This window comes from Lissotriton helveticus, chromosome 6 (genome assembly GCF_964261635.1).
Source record: "Lissotriton helveticus chromosome 6, aLisHel1.1, whole genome shotgun sequence".
In the NCBI taxonomy this organism is placed as follows: Eukaryota; Metazoa; Chordata; class Amphibia; order Caudata; family Salamandridae; genus Lissotriton; species Lissotriton helveticus.
In genome coordinates, this window is record NC_136067.1 from 2,130,065,977 (window position 1) to 2,130,080,020 (window position 14,044).

Sequence of the window (14,044 nt, forward strand, 5' to 3'; positions counted from 1 at the left end):
GGACCCAGGGCACATCAAGTCAAAGTGCATCAGAAATCTTGCCAAAAGTTGGGGGTTACTGCAACAGAAACCCACTTTCTTTCACAAGCCCGCCAACCCCCAAGGGACAGGAGACTCTGCCAAACCTGGGAGAGTAGAGGAAATGGTTTGCAAGTTGCAGTGCCTAATCTGCCTTACATCCTTCTGTCCAGGTCAGTCCTATTGGGGAGCTGGCCTTCCTCAATAGTTTCTGGACCTAATTCCCAAAGCTCCTTTCCTAGCTCCTTAGTGTCTTCATCCCATCTTTTTAGTTTGGATTCAGAGGTGTCTACCTCTGCAAATTCTAACTTAGCTAGGGCAAAACCCAGCATACCCACAGAGGTCACCCACAGCTTGAGCAACCCCACCATAACCAATAAGGTCAGGGGGTCTAACTTGCTATTTGGCAGGGGGTTAGGCCACCATGCCAAGGACAGTGCTACCATGAAGGCTAACACCCAGCAGAGGCTACTGACAGATGTCAGTGCCCAGAACAACACCTTTAGTTATTCACTGGTAGGCAAAGGGGCTACCTTAAAGGCTTCTTTGGGTTCTGGTGGCATATCTGCTGTTTTAGGGTAGGGGCCTCTACTCTTTATAGTGAACATACTTCTTCCACCTTCTTCTGTTCTGTCCGCTGAGGAGCCATCGCCTCAGGCTGGACAGTTGCCTGACTAGTCAGGTCTTTTTGTGGGAAATGAGGACTTCACCAGTGCCAATTCTGGAGTCCCCCCCTTACTAGGACAGATTCTGGCTGACCCACTGGAACTGTGGCTAACAGTTGTCCACCTTTCCTACACTGTCTCTTCTTTTTCTATGGGGGCCTAGTTTCACTAACCGCAGGGTCAGCCCTCCCAGGAGGGAAACATTGTGTTCGAGGCATATGGGCTGCAGATGGTACATTTATGAATAGATCGCCATCTGGTGTTGGGTTCGGATGATTGCACTTGTTTTTCTCTTGGAGACGTCTTTTTTTTTTAGGCTGGTGACTCCTCCCTTGGGTGATAGTGTGCATAGGCATCGGCTACATCCTTAGATTTGTTTTTTTCCGCCATCGGGTTCGGATGAGGATCGAAGCGCTCCAGATCGACTTCGAGAAAGAAGTTATATTTCGGCGCGTATTCCGGCGCGTATTCCCTTTCCAATTCGACGGTATTGTTTATCGAGCGCGAGTTCATTTCCATTCCGACGCGCTTCGAGATCAACAACAAAAAATTCCAACTCTACGTCAACAAGACCGGGAGGCCTATCTCGACGTAGTCCAGCCCGGAGTCCATGGAAAGGAGTCCATTCAAAAAATGTCCAACGTATGGTGCAAAATTCCCACACAAGGACCTACACGAGGTGTGCAACCTCTGTTTATCACCTGACCACGAATCCAGGGACTGCGAAGCCTGTGCGGCTTTCTCCTCCAAGTCGACGATCAGAAACCGTCGAGCCCGAAGACACGAGATGTTGAGGATGGAGTCAGATGCAATCCCAGAACTGTTCGAGGTCCAACACCCGGAGGAAGAAGAAGATTAGGACGGGTCGGGGTCGGAAGCGGACGAGTCTGAAGTCGAAGAAGTCGACGTTCATCAAACCGTGAGTGACGACGTCCCTTTGCCAAAAAAACGACCCCGATTGGTGTCAACCCCGCCTTCGAGCCCGGTCAGACAACCGAAAAGAGTTTCCGATGCCCCGCCTTCGGGCTCGGCAACAAAACCGAAACACTCGGTCTCCCACTACGTCGGAGCAGAGAAACGGTCGACATAGACACCGAAGCTCCATACCAAAGAGAGCTCGCACTCGAAACATTCCACGTCGATACCGAAACATGCTTCGACGTCGAAGACTACCTCGACACCGAAAAAATCGGACTCGAGCAAATTCTCGGTGCCGAAAACACAGACCACCGAGATACAGAAGCAAAAGCACCTGTCGGAGCCGAAAACTTCGGCACCGACACAGGAGCAACAAACAGATCCAAAACAAAAGACTTTGTTCATTGATCCACATACTGACAAGGTGGTGACAAAACTACCTAAAAAGAGGAAGACTCAACCGTCGGAGGACAAAGCTCCTCCTCCTAAGAAGAGAGCAATGAGGACAAATACAACTCCTCTACTGTCTCCACAACCTATGGACACACCCTCTTCTCCTCTTCCTCATACTCTGCCAGCTATTCCTATACCTTCTACACCACGCCCATCTACACCTCAAACAGATGTAGAAAGTGACACCGGGATGGGGACCTTCTTAGGGATGATAACAATACTATCATAGAAGACACAGACCCATGGGAGGATTATGACAGTGTCATATAATGATAATGACCCTGACCTGTATCCCTCAAAACCCTCTCCCCCTGATGATAATTCGGGTTTTGCACAATTAATTAATAGGGCAGCAAAATACCACAAGGTAGATTTACATACAGAACCTCAGATAGAAGATTTCCTTTTAGAAACACTACCTGCTGCACAAAAATCCTCCGGGACCCTACCAATGCTTAAAGGTCTCCTCACTCATACATCAGACATATTCAGAGAACCGGTGAGGGCTAGGGTGTTAAACCCAAGAATTGATAAAAAAGTATAAGGCAGCCCCAAAAGATCCAGTGTTTATTAAGGGGCAAATACCTCTGGACTCGTTAGTAGTCTCAAACGCTCGTAAGAGGGCAAACTCACTAACAGCAGGAGAAGCTCCTCCTCCTGACAAGGAGTCCAAGTTAATAGATGCCTCCGGCAAAAGAGTTGCATCCCAAGCAGCAAACAGCTGGCGCATAGCAAACACTCGAGCGCTACTTGCGCGTTATGACAGAGCTCATTACGATGAGTTAAAAAAACTCATTACACATCTCCCTAAGGAACATCAAAAAAAGGCAGATCAGCTGATACAAGAAGGGAAGATAATAACTAACGCTTCCATCAAGTGCGCCTTAGACGCAGCAGACACTGCAGCAAGATCCACAAACACCAGCATCATGTTAAGAAGACATGCATGCCTCAGGGTCTCAGGGTTCAAACAGGAAGTACAGACTTCTTTATTGAATCAGCCCTTTGATGGTAAAACACTCTTCGGATCAGGTACAGATGAGGCGTTAAAGATGAAAAAGGACACAAACGGCTAAATCAATGGGAGCATTGCAACAGCCAGCTCACAGGGGTTCCTTTCGTAGATCCACCTATAGAGGCGGATCAAAGAATACAGGCACAAACCAGCAATCAACCTCTTTCACACCAACATCACCCAGAGGGAATTCTAAGGCAGTTACAGAGGTAACAACAACAAAGGTAGAGGTCGTGGAAACAACAACAACCGCAACTCCCCTACCCCAAAACAGTGACTTCATACAGCTCCCCCCAGACCATGTAACACCGGTCGGGGGACGCCTATCACAGTTCCTACCTGTCTAAGAAAACATCACATCATACAGGTGGGTGAGACAAATTATCCAACATGGTTATTGCCTAGAACTCACAGCTACCCCACCAAACATCCCCCCCAGACAGCGTCCAATGAGCCAAGATCATCTTACATTATTAAAACAGGAAGTACTATCGCTTCTACAAAAGCATGCTATAGAGAAAGTTCCTCAACAGGGAACAGGAGTATACTCTCTATACTTCCTAATTCCCAAGAAAGACGGGTCTCTAAGGCCAATACTAGACCTCAGACCTCTCAATGCATACATAAATTCGGAACATTTCCACATGGTCACGTTACAACAAGTACTTCCTTTACTGAAGAAAGGGGACTTTCTTTCTACACTGGATCTAAAAGACGCCTACTTTCATATCCCAATTCACAAAGCCCACAGAAAATACCTCAGGTTTGTAGTAGAAGGACATTATCAGTTCAAAGTCCTTCCGTTTGGCGTCACAACAGCACCAAGGGTGTTCACCAAATGCCTAGCAGTGGTTGCAGCACACCTAAGAAGACAGCAAATACATGTCTTTCCTTACTTGGACGACTGGTTAATAAAGGCCACGTCACAAGAGGAATGTCTTCAAAACACACCAAAGACAATTCAACTGCTGCACCAGCTAGGGTTTACGGTGAACTACACAAAATCCCACCTGCAACCAAACAAAATGCAACAGTATCTAGGGGCTACTATAGATACAAAAAAAGCCAAAGTATACCCCAATCCAGTCAGGATTCAGACAATGCTTACATTGATTCAAAGGTTTCAACTGCAACACTCATTGACAGCTCGAGTGTTCAAGCAGTTATTGGGGATGATGTCCTCTTGCATACTGCTAATCCCATATGCCAGACTACAAATGCGTCCGCTTCAAGAATGTCTAGCAACACAGTGGAATCAGGCTCACAGTCAGATTACAGATCTGGTGTTGGTAGACGACCGCACGCATCGCTCTCTGAAGTGGTGGAATACAACAAACATTTCCAAGGGGCGGTCGTTCCTAGAACGAATTCCACAAGTGGTGCTAACAGCAGATGCATCGCTCACCGGATGGGGAGCTCATATGGACAGATACACAGTACAAGGGAGATGGAGTGTACAGCAAAAACAACTGCACATAAACCATCTAGAACTACTCGCAGTGTTCCTAGCATTAAAAGCTTTTCAAATGCATATTCTCAACAAAGCAGTCCTGATCAGAACAGACAACATGACAGCAATGTATTATATTCAAAAACAGGGGGTGACACACTCTCTCCAACTATCCAGACTAGCACAGGAAATTTGGAGATGGGCCATTCCTCAAAAAGTCTATCTGTTACCCGAACACCTACCAGGAGTTCAGAATCAGATAGCAGACATCTTAAGCAGAGAATCAGAACAAATACACGAATGGGAACTGCACGACCAAATAATGCAGCCATTCTTCCAAAGATGGGGACAAACGGGGATAGATCTCTTTGCCACTCATCAGAACGCAAAATGCCAAAGCTTCGCATCCAGGTACCCACACCACCTGTCGCAGGGCAATGCATTATGGATAAATTGGTCCAACAAATATTATACGCTTTTCCCCCTCTCCCACTAATTCCATTAGTGGTTTGAAAACTGCAACAACATTCAATGACCATGATAGTAGTGGCACCCACGTGGGCACGACAGCCGTGGTTCACCACGCTCCTACAGCTCTCACAGGTGCCACACCAAAAATTAAGAATCTCACCCATGCACCTTACACAGAACCATGGAGAAATAATGCACCCAGATCCCAAACAACTGAACCTAGCGATCTGGCTCCTGAGGTCTTAGAATTTGAAAACTTAAATTTACCTCCAAACTGTATGGAAATTATCAAGCAAGCCAAACGTCCCACCATCAGAGCTTGCTATGCAGCAAAGTGGAGAAGGTTTGCTGTATACTGTAACAGTAACAACATCAACCCACTGGACGCATCTACACAAAATATCATTTGCTACCTACTACACTTACAGTAATGTAACCTTGCTTACACCTCAATTAGAGTACATCTTGCAGCTATAGCAGTATAACTGCAAAACAGGCAACACCTATCCTTATTTAGTGTGCCCGCAATTAAGGCTTTCATGGAAGGACTCAAAAGAGCTATCCCACCAAGACTACCACCTCCTCCAGTCTGGAACCTTAACATAGTACTCACCAGACTAACCAGACTAATGGGGCCACCTTTTGAACCTATGCATAGGTGTGAAATACAATTTCTTACATGGAAGGTGGCCTTCCTTATAGCCATTACCTCCCTTAGGAGAGTTAGTGAGTTACAGGCATTAACAATACAATAACCATTTCTACAGTTACACCAGAATAAAGTGGTTCTTAGAACAAATCCAAAGTTCTTACCTAAAGTGATTTTGGCATTCCACATCAATCAACCAGTGGAACTTCCAGTCTCTTTTCCAAAGCCACAGACGGTAGCAGAGAGGGCCCTACATACATTAGATGTCAAAAGGGCAATAATATACTACATAGAAAGAACTCAGACTTTCAGAAAAACTAAACCACTATTTGTAGCGTTTTCCCCAACATATAAGGGCAACCCTATCTCTAAAGCAGGTATTGCCAGATGGATCGTAAAATGTATACAATATGTTACATGAAAGCAAAACATTAACTGTTCCCCCTAGAGCTCATTCTACAGGCAAACTAGGGGCATCTATGGCATTCTTAGGGAACATTCCCCTAGATGACATATGCAAAGCAGCAACTTGGTCTACACCGCATACCTTCACAAAACACTATTGTGTTGACGTTCAAGCAACACAACAAGCGAGGGTGGGCCAGGCTGTATTAAAGACTTTATTTCAAACTGTTGCAACAGACACTGGTGACCACCGCTAGGGAGTTAACTGCTGTGTAATCTATTCATAAATGTACCATCTGCAGCCCATATGCCTCGACGGAATATGCTACTTACCAGTATGCATCTGTTCTTGGCATAGAGGGCTGCAGAGTGGTACATGCCCTCCCTACCTCCCCGGAAACCTCTGTCTGTTCCAACATTATCTTATTTAGATACACTTACATGGGCATCTCTTTCTGTATTCTATCATACTACTCCATCTAACCCTACTATGGCAAAACAATCTAAGGATGGAGCCGATGCCCATGCGCACTATCACCCAAGGGAGGAGTCACCAGCCTTGTGACTACAAAAGACTTCTCTAAGAGAAAAACAAGTGCAATCATCCGAGCCCAACACCAGATGGCGATCTATTCATAAATGTACCACTCTGCAGCCCTCTATGCCAAGAACAGATGCATACTGGTAAGTAGCATATTCCTTACAACGCGAGGATTACATTGCGATGCTATTACATCGCTGTTTTCACAACGCAAGTCGTTACAACGACTTGCGCTGGATGGCGCTCTAGGACAAGGAATAGTATAATTTACTTTCCAACACCTTCCCTACTGTATGTAGACTGGAGTTGGAATAGTAAATTATACTACTCCTAAGACCGGCGCCCTCCAACACAAGTCGTTGTAACGACTTGCGTTGTAAAAACTGCGATGTCATGTACCGCGATGTAAATGTATGCGTTGTAACGCAGGATGCTTGGTTGGAGACTGGCCTTGGCCAGTACCTCTCTTTGGCTAAGACTAACCTCTGGGTGGTCATTTCCAAGGATACAAACAAGGGGGAGGTCTTTATTGACTAGCACATTTCTCCAACTAAGGGCCCCAGCTATTTCTAGGGGCACTACAGCCACAGGCCGAACAGTGACCTCCCCTGGGATAGCCCTTTCTCTTTTTGTCGCCACTGGTTTGAGAGTACCAACCTGCAATTCACCACAGTGTGAATGGCATAGGTATCTCTGAGGGCAGTGGTTGGGATTCCATTCACCTGTAGGTGGTTGAAGTGTCTACTCCCCTCTGGAATCTGCAACTCACCCATTTTCCAGCTGAAGGCTATGAGGACTTCCCCCATAGGCCATGCTGGCAACCCCTGGAACTACACTAGGGGCTTTTATTTTAGGACAGCTAGGGTCCTTGGTATGGTGTCCTGTCTTTTGACAGTTGTGACACAATACCTTGTTGGGATCCCGATTCTGTCCTTGGTACCCAGTTTTAGGTTGTGAGGTGTATTTGGGCCCACCCTCCTGGGCAGATTTTTAGGGGTCTACCTGGGACTCTTTACGTTTATCTTTAAGATGCTCACTGTCTTTCCTCTGGGGAGGTTTTGTAACCCCTTTCCTTTGGTCACCCCCAGTGGATGTCATGGTCAACCTTGTTTTGACCCAGTGGTCCGCCTTCTTTCCCAATTCTTGGGGAGAAATTGGAACTAGGTCTACCAGATATTGATGCAACTTTTCATCATTGCAATTTTCTGAATGTGTTCTTTCATGAACAAATTATAAAGACCATGATAATATTGCACTTTACTTCCGTTCAACCAACCACTGAGTGCTTTCATTGAGTAGTCCACAAATTCGACCCAGGGTGACTCCGCGTTTTCTGAGCCCTTCATGAGTTCGTAGGGCTTTGCTTCTGCCCCACGAAGAGTCAGAAGTCGGCCTCTCCACTTACCAGAGAACAATTCCCAAAGGAGTGCTCCCAGTGAGACCTCCTCGCCTTTCTGGCTTCAAAAGCCCTCTCAAAGGCTGTGAACCACTTGGTGATGCCATCACTATCCTCAAATTTGGAGACAGTTCCTTTGGGGATTTTGTGATCATAAGATTGCTCTCTATCCCAAAATATTAAGTTGCTGCCACCATTGATGGGTGCTAGGCCCATCTCTGCTCTTTCTTTTTCTAGATCCAGGAGTCTGGTCTCAAAGTCTAATCTTCAAGCCAACATTACTAAAAGGTTGGTCTCTTCATTGAGGCTGTCCTCAATGGTCTCAGAAGCACCTGACCCACCTCTGTGCGATCTATCTAGCTGCTGTGAGTTGTATTCTTGGAATCAGGGGCACACGGGCCCTCTCTTTCCTAGGAAGTGAGTGGGATGGAAGTTAGCTTCATCCCCTACACTTTCTTCCCAATTTTTAGAGGTCTTCCCCTTGTTCAGATGATTGGTCCTTTGTATTCCCTACCAAAAGCTCCTGGAGGTTTTGCTTGGAGGGATAGTACACCACAACAATGGTTTTGAGTTTGGGAGTGTGGCTAAGCACGCAATGGCGACAGACATGCCTGGGTAGAGCTCCGAGCGAAGCTCCCCTACCACAGGTCATTTATCCGTCTTCTTGCATCCGGATCCGGCTGAAAACACCAGCGAGGTAGCCTACAGTACCTCTCCCCGTACTGGTGAAGTTTGGAGTCGGTGACTAGCTCCTGACCGCACCGCCGAAAACAGAGACCACACATCCCGCCGGCCGGCGCCTACAACTAAACAAGGCCAGGGATGGATCAGGCCTACTAGGCCTTGCTGCGGTGGACCTCGGCGCGCACTCGCTGGTGGCGCGAAACTGTCATCGCTCCCTTCAGGCCCCTACTGCAGCACCACTGAGATGGCGACTGCCCCTGACTGCGCTAGAGGCGCGAGGAGACCCGCGGACTGGGAGCGGGGAACTGCCGCCGGACATTGTTGGGAGCCGAGTCCCGCCCGCTAACCACGGTGAGGAGAGTGAGTCGGGTCTGGGTTCGAGCAGTGGACCGGATGGAGTCTTGCCTGCGGCGCGGGTTCTGGGGCCCCCTTGCACCTCGTCCGGACCCCTGCTAAACACGCAGGCTGACGTTTCCTAGGACGACCTGCTGTGTCCCGTCCCCCCCTCCCCCCTTTCCCCCCCGCCTGTGCCTGCTGTTCGTTGACGCGGAGTCACCTCCCGCTGGCACACGAACTTGTGGGGGTGGGGGAGCACACGGTTGTGGATTACCTTGAGGAGCCCGCCGCTGACACACTCTGGTTGGGGCTTGCCGTCCCAGATATTGCGGGCGGAGACCCCGCTCCCGGGAACTCGACGGGCCACTGACTGTCTCCCATGGCCTTTTTGCGTCGACCCTAGCGGCAGCTGCGGTTGGGTGCTGCACTGGGCTTGTGTATCGCAGGGGACGTGAACTATTACTACCCAAATTGGGAACCTGCGGAGCGAGGAGGGGGTGCACCCGCAGTTACCTACCACGCTGGGTCACTGGACATGGGTTCCTGCAGTGCGGAGAGTCTGTCGCCCTCCGGAGGACGCTGACAAGCGGGGGACAGAGCAGTGAGGTGTGGAGTGGCACCTCATATCTCCCCTAAACTACATATTGGGGAGGTCGGCTGACTCACTACGCTGGAAGCCCATCTAACTCCACTGGCGACCAATAGCTGTGACTAGAAGCGACATCAGGCACGTGGCACCGACACCTCCCCTCCACGGGCTCATACCTTCTACAAGGAGGTTCTCGCAGAACCCTAAGAGGCGGACAACCCACGCTCCCCCACGCCTGACTTCTGTCGTCCTGGAGCCACGCTCTCCTTGCCAGCCGCCGTGAAGAACCCTCCTAACCACGCTGTAACTGGGACGCTCTTGCGATTCACATGTCTGGAGGGCCTAAGACAAGAGCTGGTGCAAGTGGCACACAGGTGAGGGGGAAGATGGCGAAACAGGCTGACCTAGACCAGACAGCCTCCAAATTAGACACAATGCTTGCAGCAATGCAGAGACTAGAGGAGTCAATGCAACAGACTCGCCCCTCTTCAGAGTCTAAGATTGATGGAGTGGCTATTGACCTGACGCACCTCCGGGCTGACCATAAGAAGCTCTCAGACCGAACGGCTGCCCTTGAAACGACTATGGCGGATATGACACCCAAGATCTCTCAGATGGATAAGCACGTCCCGGACCTCCTTAACAGAGTGGAGTTCCTAGAAGATCGGGCGGAGGACGCAGAAGGACGGGCGAGGAGGAACAACGTCCGCATAGTGGGTCTGCCGGAAAGATGGGAAGGTAGAGAGCCGGCGGACCATATGGAACATTGGCTCAAAACCCTACTGCCAGAAGGTACTCTCACAACACTTTGTGGTGGAGCGAGCCCATCGTGTACCAACACGTCCTCCCCCTGAAGGCTCCAACCCGAGGCCTCTGCTCATTCGAGTCTTGTACTATAGAGACCGCGATGTCATATTACCCGAGACTCGGAAATTGTCTGACATCAGAGTTGAGAACTCCAAAATCATGTTCTTTCCTGATTACACTGTGCAGGTACAATGCCAATGCACTCTTTTCTAGCGGTAAAACAGCGTCTTCGCCGGCTGACTCTGAACTATTCCTTGCTCTTTCCGGCCCGCCTACGTGTAGTGGTACAGGACAAGACGCACTTCACTACTCCTGAGGCGGTTGAGGCTTGGCCCGACTCGGGTATCGACACGGATCCTAGAGAGATGCCACAGAAGATGAGACGCGATCTCGGATCCCGAAGAAGACGCCGCAGAAGGCCATCGCCAGCGAATTCGACACACGCGGAACCGGAGGTGGGTCCCACGCCTGAGTGTATGCAGAGTGAACAACAGGAGGCCCTCCGCATGGTGGCGGAGATCAGCGGTTCACAGATAGCAGACCCTGTTTTGGAGGCCAGCCCTAAAGCCCTTGTGAGCGACGAAGAATACCTCTACGGCATACCAAAATCCCAGATTTCATTGGACCTTCCAGATGTCACACCACAAACTGCAGATATGGTACATTGAGTGCGTCCCGAGACGCATGTCCCACTGCGCAGACATTGAGGGAGCTACAGCGAAAGCACTCCTGGGACTCCCAGATGCAGAGATGTGACTAATGAGGTGACCCTGGCACTGAAAGAACGCCTGCACTTGCCTGACATAGGCACATGTGTTGACCTCTGTACTGTTACAATGTCATGGATGTGATCATTATCAGTGAGTTGTGGGACTATGTTGACGGGGTGGACGAATCCCCCGAAGGTGAGTGCCAGGCTGTGGTCTGCGATGTGCTACTGTCGAGCGGCGAGTTCCTGAACATATTGAAAAAGACGATCCTGATCTTTTTCTCCTTACCGAAACCTGGCTTCAGGAAACGGATGCCGCCATTTTGAATCTCACCTTTCCATCGAATTACACGATTTATACTATGAACCGGACTACAAGGGGAGGTGGTATAGCCATGGCAGTTAAATCCTGCTTTCCTGCGGAATGGAAAGTTCTTGGGTTGCCTACTTGTGAAAGTGCCCTCTTCAAAGTAGCTTTTAGCCATCATTTTACTTTTAGCGGTATGCCCATCTACCGCCCACCTGGCAATGACTCAGTTTTTAAGTCCGCACTTGCCGATATGGTAAGCTCTTTAGCGCTTAATTGCGCTAACTTTAACATCATGGGTGACCTCAATATCCATTTTGATAATAGGTCGTCCATATCTATTAACACCTTGCTTGCGGATCTTGAAGCTCTTCAACTGGCTCAGCTAGTCACTCTCCCTACTCACACTTGATCCCTTTTTTTCCACTCTTGAGAGGGTGAAGGTATCTGACCCGAAGTTGATGGGATGGACGGATCATTTGCTGGTGGAAGTCTTTTGTCCTGTACACGAAAAGCCATTCAAACCTGTGGACAGACCAATTTTTAAAAGACACTGGCATAAGCTTAAACTTGAAGAGTTATATAGTCTGCTGGAGCATAAACCCCAGAGCGCTTTTTTGAATGTGGACCATGGGTACCAACTGTTCCGTACATGGATCTCAGACGCTCTTGATGCCCTTATAGCTAAAGGCTGGTCGAAAGGTAATTCGAAGGTACCCAGCCCGTGGTACAGTGACTCCCTCGCCGAGCTTAAAAAAACTTGCCGGAAAGCGGAGAGGGAATGGAGAAGATCTTACGATCCTGATTTGAAAACCCTGTATTTTGCCAAACTTAAGTCCTATCACAGGGCAATCTGCAGAACACGGGCCGCATTCTATGCTCAGGAATTTCATGCCAGCACCAACCCTTCTAAATTAATATTCAAGGTCTTGAAAGACCTCATGAATAAAAGAGCTACTTCGGCAGAGATCTGCACTGACTCCCATTGTGAGAATTTGGCGACCTTTTTTCTGGAGAAAGTGCAGAAAATCTACTGAGGGTTTGACTTGTGTCTGTTGAATCCAGAGCCAGCTGATCCTAATGCCTTGGGGTATGAGACTTTGTCTCTTTTACCTGATATGTCTACCGAGGCCTTTGACAAACTTAGCCTCCGAGTTAAATCCGGTTCTCCCCTGGATCCGCTGAAGCCTGCACTTCTCAATACGCTTTCCCCGCTATGTCGCACCCCAATACTTATTTTAATTAATATGTCGCTGTCTACTGGGACGGTCCCTTCCGCATGGAAACAGGCGGTGGTTACTCCTATCTTAAAAAAGGCAAACTCTGACCCCCTACTACCTGAGAACTACCGCCCCATATCTCTTCTGCCTTGGACTGCTAAAGTCACAGAAGCCCACGTTAACTCGATCTTGTCTGATCACCTTGCCCGAAACCAGATATTGGACTCCAGCCAAAATGGCTTCCGGCCGGGACACAGTACCGAGACTGCCTTGCTTTACATCATTGAACATCTCCGCCAGGTGCTTGACTCTGGTTGCACGGCAGCGCTCCTGCTATTAGATCTGAGCGCTGCTTTCGATACTGTGTCCCATCACATATTGATTCAACGCCTTGAGGAAGCTGGAGTAGCAGGCACCGCCCTTCAGTGGTTTCGATCTTTCCTATCTGATCGAACCTTCAAAGTGGCAATACCACCCTGCCAATCTGCCATTCATCCCTTGGGCCTGGGGGTCCCACAGGGCTCCTCGTTGAGCCCCACTTTGTTCAACCTATATGTGAAACCGCTAGCTGCTGTCGCCAAACAGTGGGGTCTGACGATGACCTCATATGCGGACGACACGCAGCTGGCGGTGACACTTAGTGGAGACCCAGAAGTGGAGGCCCCCAGATTCCGAGCTGGACTTGTGGCAGTTGCAAGTTGGCTTCGGACCAACTGCTTACAGCTGAATGCCACCAAAACTGAAGTGTTGGTCCTGGGGAAACATGCTGAGCTATGGGGAGATCAATGGTGGCCGCCTGAGCTGGGTATTATACCTATCCCAGCATCCGAAGTGAAAAATCTAGGAATCTGGCTGGATCCCGCGCTCACCTTCACAGGACACACGAAGAAGGTTGCAGCCACCTGCTACGGTATCTTACGTGGAATGAGACCGATTCTGAAATATTTTTACCCTCCCACTCGGCAGCTCGTGGTCCAAGCCTCGATTTTATCCCGGCTGGACTACGGAAGCGCGCTGATGCTAGGGGTAAACCAGGCTGAGGCATCCAGGCTTCAAAAGGTTCAGAATGCCGCAGCGCGGGTTATCGAGGGTCTTCCCAGACACTGCTCGGTCTCGGGCACCATCCTGGCCCTACATTGGCTACCGGTCAGACAGAGGATCAAGTTTAAAGCGCTCTGTCTGGCTTTTAAAATCCTAAAAATGTCTTTGCCGCCGGCTCTTGCCAATTTGATTACCCCCTACATTCCATTGAGATCTTTAAGATCAGAGGCTCTTCATCTGGCGGTCTGCCCTCGTTTCAAACTCAGTAGAATGGGTGGCCGCTCCTACCGGTTTCTTGCTGCGGGGTTGTGGAATTCCCTCCCTGTACATATTCGAGCACTGAACGATCTGTCCCTTTTTAGGCGGGCCA

At 49.1% G+C, this 14,044-nt stretch overlaps 1 protein-coding gene across 4 annotated transcripts in view; it reads left to right on the top strand.

Moving 5' to 3' along the window:
• The window catches only part of LOC144764106 (beta-1,4 N-acetylgalactosaminyltransferase 2-like), an 807,618-nt gene that overhangs the window by 587,447 nt on the left and 206,127 nt on the right, over positions 1-14,044 (top strand). The gene's annotated exons all lie outside the window — the stretch shown is intronic.